The sequence below is a fragment of the Anopheles gambiae genome, chromosome X (assembly GCF_943734735.2).
Source record: "Anopheles gambiae chromosome X, idAnoGambNW_F1_1, whole genome shotgun sequence".
Taxonomy (NCBI): domain Eukaryota; kingdom Metazoa; phylum Arthropoda; class Insecta; order Diptera; family Culicidae; genus Anopheles; species Anopheles gambiae.
In genome coordinates, this window is record NC_064600.1 from 19,473,233 (window position 1) to 19,491,365 (window position 18,133).

General features: G+C 45.5%; 1 long non-coding RNA gene across 1 annotated transcript in view; it reads left to right on the forward strand.

Annotated features, from left to right (window-relative positions):
• Positions 1-336: 336 nt before the first annotated feature.
• Positions 337-18,133, forward strand: part of LOC133393062 (uncharacterized) — a 32,455-nt gene continuing 14,658 nt past the window's right edge. Inside the window, exons 1-2 of the long non-coding RNA XR_009765983.1 lie at positions 337-446; positions 12,344-12,654. This is a non-coding gene — a long non-coding RNA (uncharacterized LOC133393062). The remainder of the gene's footprint in view (positions 447-12,343; positions 12,655-18,133) is intronic.

Here is an 18,133-nt window from a genome sequence, read left to right on the forward strand (position 1 = left end):
AAACGAGTCTATAAAATTCCCACTTCAAAAGTAAATAAGACTAATGTCCGCACCTTTGTACCAAATTTAAATTTTTTTGATTTTCAACGCAACAAAAGTTATTAAAATTTTAATGCGGGTAAACAATAGCTTCCCATATAAAATGTATGGGATACACACGGGTATGTCAATCGTTGAGATGCAGTTGTAAATTGGGTCATTGAGACAACGGTTAATTTGTAATAACCTCATTGGGGCCCACCCAGATCATTCTCAACCCGGGAAGGTGTACACGCGACCTCGTCTTTCCATTATGACATTTACGACCGATATTCAGATCATTCGAGTTTGCGTCTTCGCTGGTGAAGGTTGTCGGTGGTGTTCCTTTGTATTGTGTGGTGTGAAAATTCGCATGAAAGTGGCAAATTTCTTCTAACGTGTTTCGAAAGTGCGCGCTGTATCGGTATGTAGCTAATGGTTTATTCTTTTAATTACGTTGTTTAACAAATTGTACGGGTTATTTGATCGAGCTGTAATTGTAAACGCGATGTTTGATTACGCGTCCATAGCTGGCAAAGACGCATCAGTCTGCGCAGGGAAAGGCTCGCGCATAGCAAACCCCATTAATGGTTAGGAACCATCCACACCGATTTTTCCTAAGAACGCGTGCAGGCACGCGTGTGTGTGTTTGAGGGATTTGAGGTTTGTGTGTTAACCTTTTCGACGCCAAGTCGACCCAGGAAAAAGGGATTAGCGAGGGTTTTGCTCGTGGCTGCGTTTGGCGCTTGGGAAATTTGTGTCTCCGTGGGTGTATGTGCGTGTGTGTGCTACCTGCAAGTTAACATTTTCGGGGGTATTTGAGTGTGTCACACACACACACACACACACACACACACACACACACACACACACACACACACACACACACACACACACACACACACACACACACACACACACACACACACACACACACACACACACACACACACACACACACACACACACACACACACACACACACACACACACACACACACACACACACACACACACACACACACACACACACACACACACACACACACACACACACACACACACACACACACACACACACACACACACACACACACACACACACACACACACACACACACACACACACACACACACACACACACACACACACACACACACACACACACACACACACACACACACACACACACACACACACACACACACACACACACACACACACACACACACACACACACACACACACACACACACACACACACACACACACACACACACACACACACACACACACACACACACACACACACACACACACACACACACACACACACACACACACACACACACACACACACACACACACACACACACACACACACACACACACACACACACACACACACACACACACACACACACACACACACACACACACACACACACACACACACACACACACACACACACACACACACACACACACACACACACACACACACACACACACACACACACACACACACACACACACACACACACACACACACACACACACACACACACACACACACACACACACACACACACACACACACACACACACACACACACACACACACACACACACACACACACACACACACACACACACACACACACACACACACACACACACAAACACACACACACACACACACACACACACACACACACACACACACACACACACACACACACACACACACACACACACACACACACACACACACACACACACACACACACACACACACACACACACACACACACACACACACACACACACACACACACACACACACACACACACACACACACACACACACACACACACACACACACACACACACACACACACACACACACACACAGACACACACAGACACACACACACACACACACACACACACACACACACACACACACACACACACACACACACACACACACACACACACACACACAGACACACACAGACACACACACACACACACACACACACACACACACACAGCCACATTAAGAGGAGGGCTTTTAACCACACACGGTGAGTGGTGATTAAATTTATTGCTCTTCCTGGTCATGGCACCGGTTTTGATGAGGTCGCTTTGATCGTGCATTGACGGACTTGCGTGCGGGGGTAATTATTTCATTTGCGCCCGCTTCGGCCCAAAAGCCAGGCGGCTGCCAGCTAAATGCGCTTCATAATCATAAATTGCAGGTTTTATTGGCGATATCTTGGCCGCTCTGCTAGGTGTCAGTTGATATGCAGCCGAGAGAGAGGGAGAAAGAGAGTGACATTACAGACGACGAACCCTCTCGGTTGTGGGTATAATATGGTTCGATACTTCGATCTAATCAGCCAAAGGCCCGTGCGATCGGGTGTGTAAGTTACAGCGGGAACTCCAAGGGGGAACTCTAGAGTGTGTTTCCCCCCGTCCGCAGCCGGGGCCATCTGCAGTTAGCGTCGCTTTAGCCGGGATGATGATACTGCGTACTGCTGCTACCTTTTGACCTTTTGGCGAGTCCGCTTCCCCCACGCGCCAGCTAGACAACATAATCAGAACATCTTGTCAACATTTCCGGGCCCTAATGCTGTCACGCGCATTTTAAACCCGAAACGAGTGCGGTGGATGAGTTGTCGCTTTTCGCAAATAAAAACTTTCATCGCAGCAGTACACAGCGCGCTATACAAAAGAGGAGGGGGGCAGATGGCTTGGTTCAATTGGGCGGAACTGATCACACAGCGCGCAATTATTTACGCGTCCTTCTCATCCGAACCGAACCGCTGAAAAGTGTGAATCTTTCCTCTCCAAAGACACACTCATGCTGTGAGTGTGTGCGCGAGTGAGCTGTGACTCTATAAATTGTCGATTCGTCAGGCCACCTTGGTCAGAGACGGTGGAATCGATTTCCGGCGGTTGCAACAAGGTGCTGCGTGTAAATTGGTGCACATGCGATCTCACGTGCCAGGACTTGTTGTGCGTTTGTCTTTTTGCAGGCATTTTAACCCTTTTCCGCGCTCACCACTCGTAGAGGCGAAAGCAGGTCCAGTTCGGGTGCGACGCGTGGTCACGACTGCCCAAAAACCACGTACCAAGCCCCAGAGCGGACTGAACGAAACACTCGCGAACGTAACAGCACGACGCCGCACAGGCCTTTAAACAGGTCGGCCTGAAATATGTTGCGTGCAAATCGAAAATCCTCCCCGAAGCTGAACCGCCGGGGATATTGGAGTGTTGTTCTCGCCTATTAAGTCGCCCTGTTTTCCACTCGCCACACTGTTGCGCTTCGGTGCGATATTTGTTTGGCTGCTTTTTCCCTCGGATCGATGTGTGTGTGTACGGTGCTCTGGTTTTCGCTTCCCTATACCTTCCGTGCGTTTGCTTTAGCCCGTGCCAAATTTATTTGTTTGGTCACGAGGGCAAACACTGCCGGGTAAAGTCGGCCCAGGGTGGAGTGCGCGGTAGTGAGTGTCATGTTCAGGCGTCGTTTGAAAATCGCAGAATAAGAATCTTTTGCTAATGACGACGACACTCCATGATAGGGAAGTGGAGACAGTATCACTAGAATAGTGATGGGAGCTCGGAATCGGACCTACCAGATTCCGATTTCCGTGTTTGTGATCAATTCCTGAGCCGATTCTGGAGTTGACTCCGAGTCCGGCATCGATTCCGAAATCAGAATAGACGCTGGGAATCGCAATTTGCTTCGGAAACGGAATCACAATTGACTCCAGAATTGGAATTAGCTCCGCAATGAGGATCAGTTCTTGAATTGAAATCAAAAGTTTCTGAAGCGAAATCGGGAAATCTCCACCATAAGTATGGATCGTTTACAAGTAAATTTGAATTCTTGGCGGCTATCAATGCGTATACTATTTGACGTAACGTCCTAGGGGGGCATGCCGGCCCTATACAGGCTTTCGAGACTTAATCTATTACCACGCAGCCGGATCCTTGCTACGGGGGGACGGTCCTCTCTAGGCTTGAACCCATGACGGGCATGTTATTGTCGTTCGAGTTGACGACTGTACCACGGGACCGCCCGGTAAAATCATTAGATTCAAATACTTATCCTTAACGAGATGCAAAATCCGACTCCGATTCGAAGTCGATTTTGAGGCCAGATCCAATTCCTATTCCGGAGCGGATTTCGATTCCGGACCCGATTCCGATTCTGAAGACGATTTCGGAGCCGATTCCGGAGACGATCATGGAGCTGATTTCGTAGCCTATTCTGGAGTTCACTCCAAATTCAGAATCGATTCCGGAATCAGAATTGATCCCGGAATCGACCTGGGAATCGCCATTTTCTCCGGTAACAGAGTCAGAATTGACTCCCGAACTGGAATTAGATCTGAAATGAGAATTAGTTCTCAGAATTGAAATAAGAAGTTTCAGAAGCAAAATTGCGAATTCTACATGAGAATTTATCGTTTACAAGTAAATTTGAATTCTTTGCGGCTATCAATACGTAGAATCATTGGATCCAAACACCCATTCTTAAGGAGATGCTGAAACCGACTCTGATTTGAAGCAGATTCTGATTCTGGAGCCAATTTCGATTCCGGAACCAACTCTGATCAGGGAGCCGATTCCGGAACCAATTCTGATCAGGGAGGCGATTCCGGAAAATGATTCTGGTCCTACTGTCCGGAATCGATTCCAAAAAACTTCGGAGCTAGCTGGAATCGATTCTGACGAAAACTTCATTTTTGCCATCACTTTACTAGAAGCAAGGCAAATCCACAGCGGTTCTCGATACAAGTTTTACGGTCGAGTGCAATCGAAAGTTTTTAACCTCCGACATGAGCTTGTCTGTATGCCCTTTGAAGAAAACAGTCTGTTGGGAAAGACACGAGCAAAAAAAAATTAAAAGAAAAATGAATTAACTAGAACAGACACGGGTACCGTTCGGAATTTAATCCTTTTTTCCACTCACCATGATCCTGTTAAAAAGTGCTTTACCTCCTGAAAATGGATACCCATTTGATCGGTAAGCCTGTTGGCTGGCATCCACAGCTTGTCGTGGAATGAAAAAGGTTACCCGTCTAATTAACTCATCGTTTTTTGCTAGTTGCTTTGTAGCTATTGCTGCGAGCTGGTTGAAGACAAAAAAAATGCATTAAACAATTAATGAAGACGATCCCCGGGACCAATCGGGACGGGTGCTTTGTGCGCGGCTTCAAGGAGAAGGGGTTAAAGAAACGGATAAAACCGCACTTAAAACACACCAAGCGCTGAGCGAGCTGCTCTGAAGCGTGAAAAATGTTCCGGAAAAAGAGGGCAAAGGCGAGCCGAGCGAAGAGAATTCTTATCGCGCTCTGTCTCGGACGTGGCCTGTCTTTGATCCTGTGTTCCCCATCATTTCGCTTGTCGCCGCAAACAGGATTAAGGGTGGATAAATAATGAAGAGAAAGTGGGAACGTGTGGGACAGGCTGGAGAGTTGCCTTCTTCGCGGGGCACATTCACAGGAGGTGTGCAGGTGGCTCGCAGACAAGTTTGATGGCATGTGTCACGGATTGGAAAGAGTTTCCTCTCCGGCCGTTAATTGGATTGCATTGAGGGGCATTAAAAATGAACGCAATTCATCTCCCGACCGGGCTGCTTTTGAGAGTGCTGGGCTAAAATTAGTTGATTTGGGCTGCCTTTTTCCCCCCGTACCCTGTAGACGCCAGCACAGTTTCTTAGCTGACAAATCACACTGTCTCCAGTCTTGACACACACACACACGGCTGGTATAGAAAGTGTGTGCGCTGGGATGGATTGAGATGCGATTGACAGCCAGTGGCTGAAACAATACCAAATGCATGCGGGAGATGCCGGATAAACCTGTGCCACTATTTTTCTCCAACCGGGAAAAGACACGATGCATGGGACCGGCTCCGTTGTGGCGCCACTGTTGACGATCGTCTGAGTTATGATTTCATGCGTTCCGTGCTGAAGAGACGGAGGGGGGACGTTTCCATGTGAGAAAATGTGTCTTTGCGTTCCGAACCCCCGTGCCGAGTCATCGGAAAACCCGGTAAATTAGTTGTCGAGTCGTTTTATTTGATCGCCTAAACCAACAGGACCGGTCGTCGTTGATAAATCGACAAGAAAGGCGTGAAAAATTCGAAGGCAGGAGTGTTGTTTCCCTCATCGTGATCGGGTTCCAATAATAGAGAGACGTACGACAAGCGCCTTGAGTGCTTTATTGTTACAGAGATATTTCGTAGTTTAAGTCACACGCAGTGCAGGGTTGGAGACACGGTATGTACAATATTTGCATACTGCTCTGTTCTTGTACATTTGGTACCAACACTTCATTCCTTACCGGATGTTCGTGTGCGAGTGTGTCGTCACTTGCAGCACCACGACTAACAGATGAAGTGTTTTGGCTGGAGTTGAAGCACTTTCCTGGGCCCTGCTGGAGTGGAAAATCAGCAGCAAGAGTGCTACCGCCCGCGTTGTTTTTTTTTACACTTGGTGTGGTAATGCGTAATTTGTTTAGGTGTGTTGAGGTTGTTGTTGTGGTTTACATCTCACATTGGAAAAGAGGGCGGATGGTGGTGTTCTGCTGCAATTGACAATTTGTTAATTTTTCAAGAGGCTCCCGGCAAAGTGTGTCGTGAAGCATCTGCCACAGACCCCTTTGGCGACGAAATGCTTCCATTACAGGAATGAAAATAAATCATTCTGTCGAAGCCTTTCCTTTTTTAAACGGACAAGTTGGTTTTTTTCGGTTGGTGCAAAGGCAATGCTGCTCTCAACGCAGCTCGAACATCTTCGTATGAAATATCACATTGTTTGTGGTTTTGTGTTTGCTTACGATGTACGATTCCATCGTGCAATGCTCTCAAAATACGTGCTATATTTTGCAATTTAATGACGACAACCAGTGCTGGAAAATGTCAATGTCAATGTCATTAAAAATCTGACTGAAACAAAATCCTTGTCAGCGTCGCGTACTCAATTATGATAATCAGAGGTGATACTCAAAACGATTGGTGTGATCAATGAAAGCTTCATGACATTTTTGCGACCAACGCTGGATAAATCACTTTGTCATGACTTATTTTTACTGTGATCAGTTCTGCAAAATGTCACCAACATAGTCATGACTAATTCCGGGTGAAACAAAATAATGTTATCATCACGTGCGCTACTGTGATGATCCGAGTTGAGACTCAAACAGTTGTTCAGACCATCGTGATATTTTTATATTTCATATTCGTGATATTTTTTGCAACCATCTTGGTCAATCACTTGGTCGCGACATTTTCAGTCGGTAAATGAGCATGGTTTCTCGCTCTATTTGGTCTGACAAACCATTAAACCTGACAGAGCGAGAAAGCATGCTCATTTTGCTGCTTGAAACCACACGCCAAGTATATTCCAAGAATGTCGTGATTATCACCGACAGAAAAGATCAAGTGGGTGATCAAGATTTGGGTGCTGACATTTTTTTTAACAAAGCCACCAACTGTTTGAGTCTCACCTCTGATCATCTCAGTTGTGTACGCGAGCTGATATGAGCTTCGTTTCAGTCTTAGTTGTTGGAGACTGAAATTTGGTAGCATTGTTCTGTTTGTTCCAGCCAGAAAAAAAGATAATGATTTTGCTTGTGACACCATAAGGCTCAATTTATCAGTCAGAGTATTGACGGTTGACTACTCAAGTACTCGCACGTCGCGATCGGCATATCATGACGCACTTTCATTGAGTATCAGCAATGAGCATGAAGCTACCACGGACATGTTCATTGTTTCTGTTGATCTTGTTATGCTCATGACATTTTGCAGCACTGACGACAACAGCATTAGTGTAATCCGTTACATGGGAACAAGATAGAACAAAGAGCGAATGCATATATTGCGATTTATTACGCCCGTGTATTGGCTATTGCGAGCAAGGTCAATATTATTGCAGTGTAATCGTTGGGGTAAAACATAAAGGCAAGATTGTCTGCATCAGAAAAGCAACTCCGTTTAGTTGAAACGCATTTGAAATCTTTGAAGTGAAAATAATTGATAATGATTTGAAAGCATCTTTCCACCCGTTCATGCATCTCCGGCAACAAAGAGAGCCAGTATTATTGTGTGTTGAATGATGCTAATTTAGCAATCGTCTCCTGTCGTAACTTTTGCAAAGCGCCCCAAATCCGCCCAACGTTCGAATGCGTGTGCCTTTCCGTGTGGGCAATGCTGTCTTGATTTAGTTCGCAAACGAAGCAACAATTTAATGTGTGTATGAGTGTGCCATGACTATGCTCTATCCTCTATCCCGTTGTGCGCGCCCTAGTGCACGGCTAGATGAGACAGCGCTGAGAATCCCTCCACAAACCCCAAAAGATATCGCACATGATTTTACTGTAAATCGAAAACCTGCAATGATTACATCGCACACAGGCGCATTGCGAGAGGGAAGAGGGGGGCAACAGTCGTCTCCATTCGATGATCAGATTACAACCATTGCATATCCGAGGGATTTGGTGAAATCAGTTTCAACGACGTCGTTCACCCTGCCTCCTCTCCCGAGTACGGATCCTGAAATCAAATTATAGTTTCCGAACGCGCGCGGCCCTGCACAAGAAGAAAATCCTGTGCAGCTGCCAGAGTAGAAGGTAGCGTTGGAAAGGTAACGTGGTGGTGGTGGTGTGGCATATCCTGTAAATTGCACCAATTATACTGTCCCCCCGCCCCCCCCCCCCCCCCCCCCCCCTGCCCGTCATCACTCCGACACGCAGGGAATATCCTTCCATTTCCAATATGCAGTTTCGGAATCAAATCAAATGTCCCGGGCTCTTCGATCAAGTCCGGCGCACAAAACACTGTGAGCGTAATCTAATTTTACTCCATCATCATTACTGGCTCGTCATTGCTCCGTGCTCCACAACGCAACTCTCTTCGCATTTGCGCCACGAAGAAAGAACCGGCTGTGTGTGTGTGTGTGTGAGCATGTCATCGTAAAAGTGCATTTGATACGGAAAGCAAGTTCGAATGTTTCCTACATGTGTGCAAAGCGGCACATCGTGTAGCGCTCGCTGACTGACGTGTGATGATGCACCGGTTTGTGCATTGGCAGGTTTTATCAATTTTCATCAATCTTTATGCTAGTGCATCGCACAGAAAATACTGATGAAATGCATCCACACAAGATGGTGGGCGTTGTATCATCAGCGCTGGAAAATGATACCACAGGGAGATGCATCCGCCTGGTCCGTCCTCCGGTCCGGCTCTCAGCAAACGGTACTGCGTGTGAACAGGCTTAAATGCATGAAACCGTGTAGAACAAATTCTCCCGAGTGCAATTACTGGAAAGAGCATTCAAATGCGAGCAGCCCACCGTGTGCTCGGTCAGGAGTGGGGGGTTACAGTCCAAGGTTGACGAAAGAATGACCGGGCGAAGAGACTTCCAGGTTGCCACAGCAACAACCAAATAGCCTTTTTCGAAACCACGCGGATGAAAATTCATCTTTTAATCGCTTGTCTAGCAGTTACGGTGTAAGCTTCCGGACGGACGTATATAGATTGCAGATATCTTCCTGCGTCATCAACCGCCCGTACGGGCCATGACGATGATGATGATGATGGATCGCACCGGCAATTAATCATCCGGAAACACCGAGAGCTCTGTGCAAAACTTGGCCGTTCCATTCCATCTCATGCAAGACCGCTTCGTTCTCCTTTTGGTTGGTGAAGTCAATCGAGGTCGTTAGAGCGGACACAAAAGCGCACGTGGAAACGCTATCGCTTGACAAAAAGTGTTTGACCAATCCATTATATTTATTGCACGCTCTAAATCCAACCAGAGAAGAGCGCTTGTCAGCTTCGCAGAAAGGTGCTGTGTCAGCAAAACTGCGCATCGGGAGGAGAACTCGACTTCCAGTTCCGCTTTCAACACGTCCTGCTTGCTTACTTGCTTACCTGTGAGTCGTCCCGGAAAGGATCACTTCAAAATTATCTGCTGAAAAAGTGACACGCGTCCAAGGTTAGCGTATCAAATGCTGTACATTTCTCTATGATCGTTTTATCACTGCCTTGTCTTTATTTTTAGGACGGTTTATGAACGTCTAACCCTTGTGTGTGTGCTGTTGAGGAAAAGTCTATTAGCCATATAGCCGTGTTGACCTGCCGAGAGAAAAGCAAGCTAAGGCGCTCAGAACTACCTGGGATGTCCTTTCTTTCTTGGTGTTTCCACCAGTGCTTATCTTGTATATCAACTTATGGCGCCTTCAAAAACAAACTGAAACTTACCTACACACACATATAGACATACACACACGGTTCTGGATCCTTTTCCCCGGAGTGTGACGCAGTCTAAGGTAGTAATCCTGTTTTTATTGGTTAAGAACACGTTCGCTTTCTGAATGCCATGACAGCCCACCTACCTGTGTGCGTTGCTTGCGGGGCAAATAGAGAGCCGAACGACCAATAGCCTACTGCTGCTGGAATCACAACAATAATCCCCGATAAGTGCGCCTAATTTGGTTGGTAATTGAGTCCACTTCAAATGCGGCATGATATTGATGACGATTATTGTTTCTCCGTCATTCACTAACCTGGTTGTGAAAGCATTTATGTGGAAGTTGTTTTTTTCGAGAAAGAAGTGTACTATCAATATTGACACGTTCCATTTTTAAAAGGATACTATTCTCTGTTTTTTTTAAAGTCATCATTTTGCTTTGCTAAAAGTATGCCTAACCCCTTGCTTTTGCTCTATTTGCTGTTTGCATAACTGTTTCTTTTACCCTAAGGGGTTAGGAGTAATGTTTTTTTGTGTGTATTATCATCTGCATCCACTTCTTTTCTTTGTACCATTGAATGCACAAACATAAAAAGAAAGATTGATCGATTGTATTGAAGAAAAAAGTCCCAATTTTGACTAGCAGGGAAAATCGCATGCTCCACTCCTACTCACGTCGGTTGAAATATGATGACGCGCTCTCCCCGTACGTATATATGTTTTTAATGTATATATTTAGCGAACGTGTTTTCCGGAACGATAGTAATGGTAGATTAGGGAAAGGGACCGGGGCTCGTGTTCGTGACGTGCGTCCGGTAATTTAATTTGCCAAACATCAACCCGGAGAAGAAAAAGACCAAGACAAATCGTCAAATCTTCCAGCGACCGACCAGTGTTTGACTTTGACTGCCGTCTGTGCTGTGTTCGGTTCGGGGGTTAAAAAATGATACCCATCGGTAGAATTTGGCATTTGCCGGTGCAGAAAGCGTCCGACAGCAATCGAAACCAATACGGCACGGCCCAAAAAAGCCTTAAACCCCCAGCCACAACAATCCCTTGCTTCGGTGTGGTCGGGGGGAGAAATTGCAGTGCAAACATAATTTATTTCTATTTATCTACCGAACGCGCGTGCAATGATCGGTTTGCGGGCTCACCTTCACTTTTTGTTCCTGCCGCTGTTGCTTCTCTTGTCTGTGGAAAGCGTCCAACACAGTGGCGCGAAATGCCCGTAAAAAATAGAACGAAACGTATTGTAAGTCAACAAAGAAAATCGAACCGAGGAGCGGAGGAGCGGACAAAAAATAAATGCTTCACTGCGTGTCATGGAGAAGAGTGGGTGAAGTGCTTTCCACTGGTTTTTCCTCTGGTAGGCGCGGCCTCTTAAACTCACCGCGTTGGCAGCGTGCCGGGTGCGCGGTAGGGAATAAAAAAATGATAATAAATGAATAGATATATTAACAGGTTGGCCCCCGAGATAGCAACGCTGGTGGTAGAAAATAAAACACAATTCATAATCATAAAATATCGCACCGCGCGCGTCGAGATACGGTTGGCAAGGAGGATTGGGAACGGGGGTGACTGGTTCGATCATCGGGACAGGAGACATGAAAATGCGCTTTATCATCGAAATTGGCCGTAATTTTTCAAAACTTGAATACAAATGTGTAAGTGCGCGCCGGTGGGGGGAGATATGGAAACCCTGTGGTGAGGAGAGAGAAAGAGGAGTAGGGGAGGGGGGATAAAGAAGAAATGGTGTTAAAATCAATTGGGACGTAAGTATGCACGGTGGACGTGTACAAATGGTGCTGAAGAATTTAATAGAAATACACTATAAAGAGTGCAAGAGCATGCTTAATTTTTTATTGATATTTTACTGCTGAATGTTGAAAAGGGAACCAGAAGCTGTTTCATATGGACACCTCTTCATTTCGTTTTGCCGTTTTTTAGTCTTGTCATTCAAATAAAGCTGAGAGGGAAATTTGTTTTGATATTTGTTATGACTATTGCGTATCCTTTACTAATACAAATCGTTTTGTTTTTTCCATTTCAGGTGGATTCAAAGCATCTCCCCGGCGTGTCTCCCGGAGGGGAATTTGCCACTGGAGGGGGAGGGGCACAGCATTTGAGTTTTAATTTGATACCAAAATAAGGAAAAACTTCTGGATGGATGAAACTATCGCCATCATCTGCGCTTTAGCACTCAGGTGGTGTCTTCGGCTACTTATTAGAACCATGAAGTCGTCCGTAATCGTTAAAGTCATCGATTGGGTATGATTAATGTAAAGCAGATCATCATTAGAGGACTTGGAGACAGAGAGAGTGGAAGGCATTTGTGGCACAATTGTGCGCAGCCAGTCACGGGTAATAATCAATCTGGAAATTAATTGATATTTGTTTGGAGGGAGGGATAGCTAGATATGATGTAACAAGCTGTTTTTACGTTATACATTATACCCTGAAGGAGAGAGAGAGATGGTCAGAACAGCAGATATGTAGATATATTGATTGAAATATTCATCCATAGCACAAATGGGTTTATCGATTAGTGGCGGCAGAGTTTAGAGCGATAAGACAGCGGAAAGCCTATCAGGCATAGTTGTCTAGAAAGTTTCCCCAATGTCAGATTTGATTTTCGTATGCATGTGTGCCGTAGGTCATGGTTTGTTCCTGTAAAGTTTTATAGGTCAATTTTCGAAAAAAGTTACTGCCCGGTGCTGCTTTCTCCAAACCTGTTTTATGACTTTGGCAGAAATCGTTTGAAAATCAAATTCAAATAATTCGCTCGTCGAACGGGAATTTATTGCCTCCTTTTTTTCTTGGCCTGTGCACATCACATTCCGAAGTGGACACGTCTTGAGACATTAAAACTTGGTCTAAATCCGCCTGCATTTTCATGTCGTAAAACTGCTCAAGAAACACAAACCTTCTCCAAGCCACAGATTTGTGGTCGGGGGGAAGGATTAGCAAGCGGAAATCGCGTTAACGTTTATGACAAACCGAAATGTAATTGCTTTTATGGAGCTGTATGCGTTGCAAAGTTTAGCCATAAAAGCAGTTCTAGCAAGCGTTAGACGATTTGGATTTGGGTTGGCCGTTCGAACATCTCGTTAGTTATGAATTTGATTTATGAGTTTTGTTCAAAATCAATACTCCTGGGTACGGCTAAAAATGTGATCCGACTGATGGACCGTCCGGTCGCCTCACAGGCGGCAACCTCAAGGACACATTCCATTCTTGCGACAAGGCTGCCATTCTGGTTTATAACCTATCCTCTGTCTAATATTTCGTACAAATCGTTCCTTTCAGTTGGATGATAATTCAGCTCTCCTAATGGGCCATTCGGGGTCTTCTGCCTTGCACAGGATCTTTTTGCTACCGCTACTGCTCCGTTCGTGTCCGTTTAATTGAAATTTATTTGCCTCATTTGCAGTTCGCTTTACCCCTTTTTTACCCGTGGCGTACACTTTACAGACCTAAAACCGCGGCACCAACCAACACCGAGGAAAACGTATCTCAAAATGTGTAGTAAGCGATCTGTCACCGTTAGGGATTCCTTTTTTTCGTCCTTTTGCTTTATGGTCGTCGTCTCTAAAACATACTAAGAGAAAAAGGAAAACGGATCGTGTAGCTAAACAGTGCGGCAATTAAAAATAATTTGTTCCTTCGCTTCCCCTTTACACGCAATCCCCCCACAAGGTGTGGCGCAAGGGTGATGGCGCACCACGAGGTGGGAAATAAATTTCTCGTTCAAGCCAAAAGGAGCAGAAGAATTCCTTCCGTTGCGGCGGGGTTTTTTCCACCTCTATCTCGGGCTCACGTTCCGGACGTTTGTGGTCCAGGGGCTGCTGCTGCTGGTGATCTCTGAGCCACCACCAAACCGTGGTTGACGCGCGGTTTGGTCCCTTGAAAGCTGCGACTCAATTATTTGCCCTTCTACTGGTCTGCGGGACCAGTGGTTAACATGTTCATTAGTGTGTGCCACTACCACCGGTGTATGTGTGTATGTGTGCGTCCTTCTTCGTTTCGGGTGTCGCGTCGCTGGGCCGTGCAATAAATTAAACAATGCAAATGAGATCGTCCCGATGTGCTTTGGTGTTGTGTTGTGGCCGGTAGTTTATTACTGTAGCCCCGGGGAAGGAAATTGTGGTGTTTGATTGTTTCTTTGAGCCTATGGAAGGGTTCAGAGGAAATCTACTCGGATATACTTAAAAAAAAACTATAATGTGCGGGCACAGGACTGTAACATTTCGGTTGTCTGCGTTGGTAATATCCCATTACACGAAGCGTGTTAGATTTATTATGATTTGATGACCGCGTTTTATCCTAATTCGGTTGATCATGGTATCCATTTTAGACATTCATATGGAAGCGGAACACTAACTGCCCGGAACTCAAAGGAAGCACAGCATTATTTGACGAGCAACGGCTTTGACGCGTATTTCACATTTGGACCACATCTTCAAGACTTAACATAAGCTCGTAAAAAAGCGCTTAGAACACGCCATGGCAAACTTGGTAATACGACCTAAACCTAACCGTCTTTCTGTCGTGGAGAGCCTGACCAAGTGCCGGGGTTTGGCAGGTTTTGATTTTATTAAAACAATCCTCTCCTTCTTCACCACCGGACGCAAATCCAGGGTGTGCGTCGCCAAAGTGGGAAAATGAAAATCAATTACGACACCCATAGCCCCGACCCATGGGCACTCTTCGAAAGCTGCTTCCCATTTATGAATGGAGTGTGAAGCGCGAGGTGAAATTATTACACAAAACAGAAGAAAAAACATGCACTGCATTGTGTTTCGTTGGTTTCATTTTTCTCCTAGAGCAAAACGAGAGATGAGAAGTTTGAATGCGTATTATTACGATCCTGCTCTTTTAAGGGATTATTATTATTATTTCCTTTCCTTCGCTATGTTTTACACAAAAGCCTTCTTCCCGATTGCTTCGAACCCTTGCGGGTGTGATGGGCAAAATATTTTTTTTTATTTTACTGTTGACGTTTCTAGAATCTTATTATATTTTAGGTCGAATGAGTGAGTATGGTTGATCCCCTCTGCCTCATTGTACAACCAAGAGTTATCAGTAACTTTCGCGAAAAATGAAAAAAAAATACCTTGTACGATTGAATCAATTCCACGCAAGCGGAATTCACTTCACCCACCCACCCAACGGCTACGCATCCAGTGAGAAAGCGCAATGCGAGAAGAACGATTTCCCTCCCTCAACCCCGAGGGCAATTGAAAAATTATGCAAAACAGCATCAATAAATTACGAAATTATTGGATCGCGAAGAGCGCGCCGCGGCCAAAAATGGGAAGGGGATACGCTTACGACATGTACTATTACTACTACTACTACTGTTGCTGTCGCTATTTCTTTCCTGCTTTTTCTTCTTCCGGGGCAGTGGGGGGCTACGTGCCAGCCGCATTTGCCTACCGGGAGTTTTTATTCTTCCACGTTTCTCCCTCTGTGCAGCCCCGTTCTGATGAATCTTCACTCTTTGCGCTCAAGTTTGGCGACAAAATTCGTGACTTCCTCTGTGTCGACGTTTTGCTTTGAGATGGCGTTATAAAGCTTGCTTCATTTAGAATTGGAACAAACTGTTGCTCATATTGTGGCGCTCCTGGTGGACGGATTTGGAAGCTCTTGGCGTCAACGAGTCGGGCATTTTGTCAGCTTGATGTATGTATTTTTGACTTTCCGCAAATCGACTGTAATTAGTAAACAATCAACATGGAAGCCGAAAGAAGGGAAAAAAATGTGCACAGTTATTTGGAAAATCCTTTGTGGTCTGCATCTAGGCTAGCTAAAAAGTTGAAATTTCCCAGAAATACCGTATGGCGCGTTATCAAACGGTATAAGGAAACATTGATGACGATTCGGAAGCCTCAAACCAATCGTCGGAGTGGAACTGTCGACCGGAATCTGCGTAGTAAGATTTTGAAGACGATTAAGAGGAATCCTAATCTATCGGACCGCGATTTGGCCAGAAAATTCGGTGCTGCTCATAGTACCGTCAGGAGAACTCGACTCCGGGAAGGAATCTAGTCGTATCGAGCTAGCAAACAGCCAAATCGCACCATAAAACAGAATAGTTTGATAAAAACTCGTGCTCGGAAGCTATACGATCAGGTGCTAACCAAGTTCGACGGGTGTCTTCTGATGGATGATGAAACCTATGTTAAGACTGACTTCGGGCAAATCGCAGGTTAAAAAATTTACTTGGCAACGGGTCGGGGGGATGTTCCCGCCAAATTTAAATTAGTTTTTGCCGACAAATTTGCAAGAAAATTTAAGATTTGGGAGGGCATTTGTAGCTGTGGAAAAAAACGCAAGTTTTCGTTACAAAAAAGACAATGACGTCGGAACTATATCAAAAATAGTGTCTCCAAAAACGCCATTTTGCCATTCATTCGATCCCACGACCATCGCGTAATGTGTTGGCCAGATTTGGCAAGCTGTCATTACAGTAAAGTGAAGTGGAGAATGGTATGCAGAGAAAGGGGTCCAGTTTGTTCCGAAAAACCTTAACCCATCCAACTGCCCCCAGTTCCGCCCTATTGAGAAATACTGGGCAATCATGAAGAGGAGACTCAAGGCAAAGGGAAAGGTTGTCAAAGGCATCAATCAGATGACGACCTGGTGGTATAAGATAGCTAAAACGAGGGACGAAGAAGATGTGCGCTGCCTAATGAGCCGTGTTACAGGAAAAATTCGAGAATTCCTTCGAAACTGTGAAGAATAGTTTTATCCGTATTTTTCCTTAAAAGTATGAAGAAAACGCTACATTTACATAAAAACAGATCTTAATTTCAATAATAAATAACTGAGATACAGGCAATTGTCTATGTTCCAATTCTATCTGAAGCAAGCTTTACTACAGTAATGTAAAAAATAATGCTTGAATCTTTCTACCGCGTACAGAGCTTTTCCGCCTTTTGAATAAAATCGGCTATTTTATTTTTAATTCGGCTCTCCGTGCTTTGTTAAAGTGCATTAACCTGTCGACCGAGGTATTTTGTAATGTTGCATTCATCCTCAAGTAATGCAGTTTTTGTTGGTTTCAGATTTATGTCGATAGTTTTATGACGACGTGTCTCCGGCAACGATGAACTCTCTGTGCGTCGCTTCGTTTTGAACCGATTGTGCTCGGCATTGTGCGACAAGGTGGCACTTTGTGTAGTGGAGGGAGAACACGGTGTGAGCCATGTACTTATTACTTCAACTGCCAACTGGTTGGGTGAACCTCTTCGTTTTTAACAACACACACACACACACATACACACACACACACACACACACACACACACACACACACACACACACACACACCACACACACACACACACACACACACACACACACACACACACACACACACCTCTTCTCCGCTGGCAATTGTAGGTGGTCGACTTAACGACTTCTCATCCCCGCCTGTGCGAGTTCGATCAACCTGCGGTGAAAGCCGTAAAACCCATAATCCGCATTTCCATCCAAACCAAGGGGGCTGGGCTGTATCTTTCCGGAACGAGCTGAGAGTTGGCAGCGCAGTGGCAAAACCCTTTCGTGCAAAATCATGATTTGATTTATTTTATTACTACTTACCCGAGGGCTACTGCTGCTGCTGCTGCTACTGCTGTATTTTGTGTCCACACGCTTCACTGCCTGTACAGGTCGCTGGGGGGCACTGGGCAGAGTAGTAGCTAACTCCAGGGTAACCTTTTAATCCGACTATTCATTACCCATCCCCTACCGGTTGGCCGGTTTTGGCTGTTCTGGCCTGGCCCCGTCGCCCCTACCGCGTGGCGCGGTGTGTAGCACATCAGTTTTGTGTGCCAAT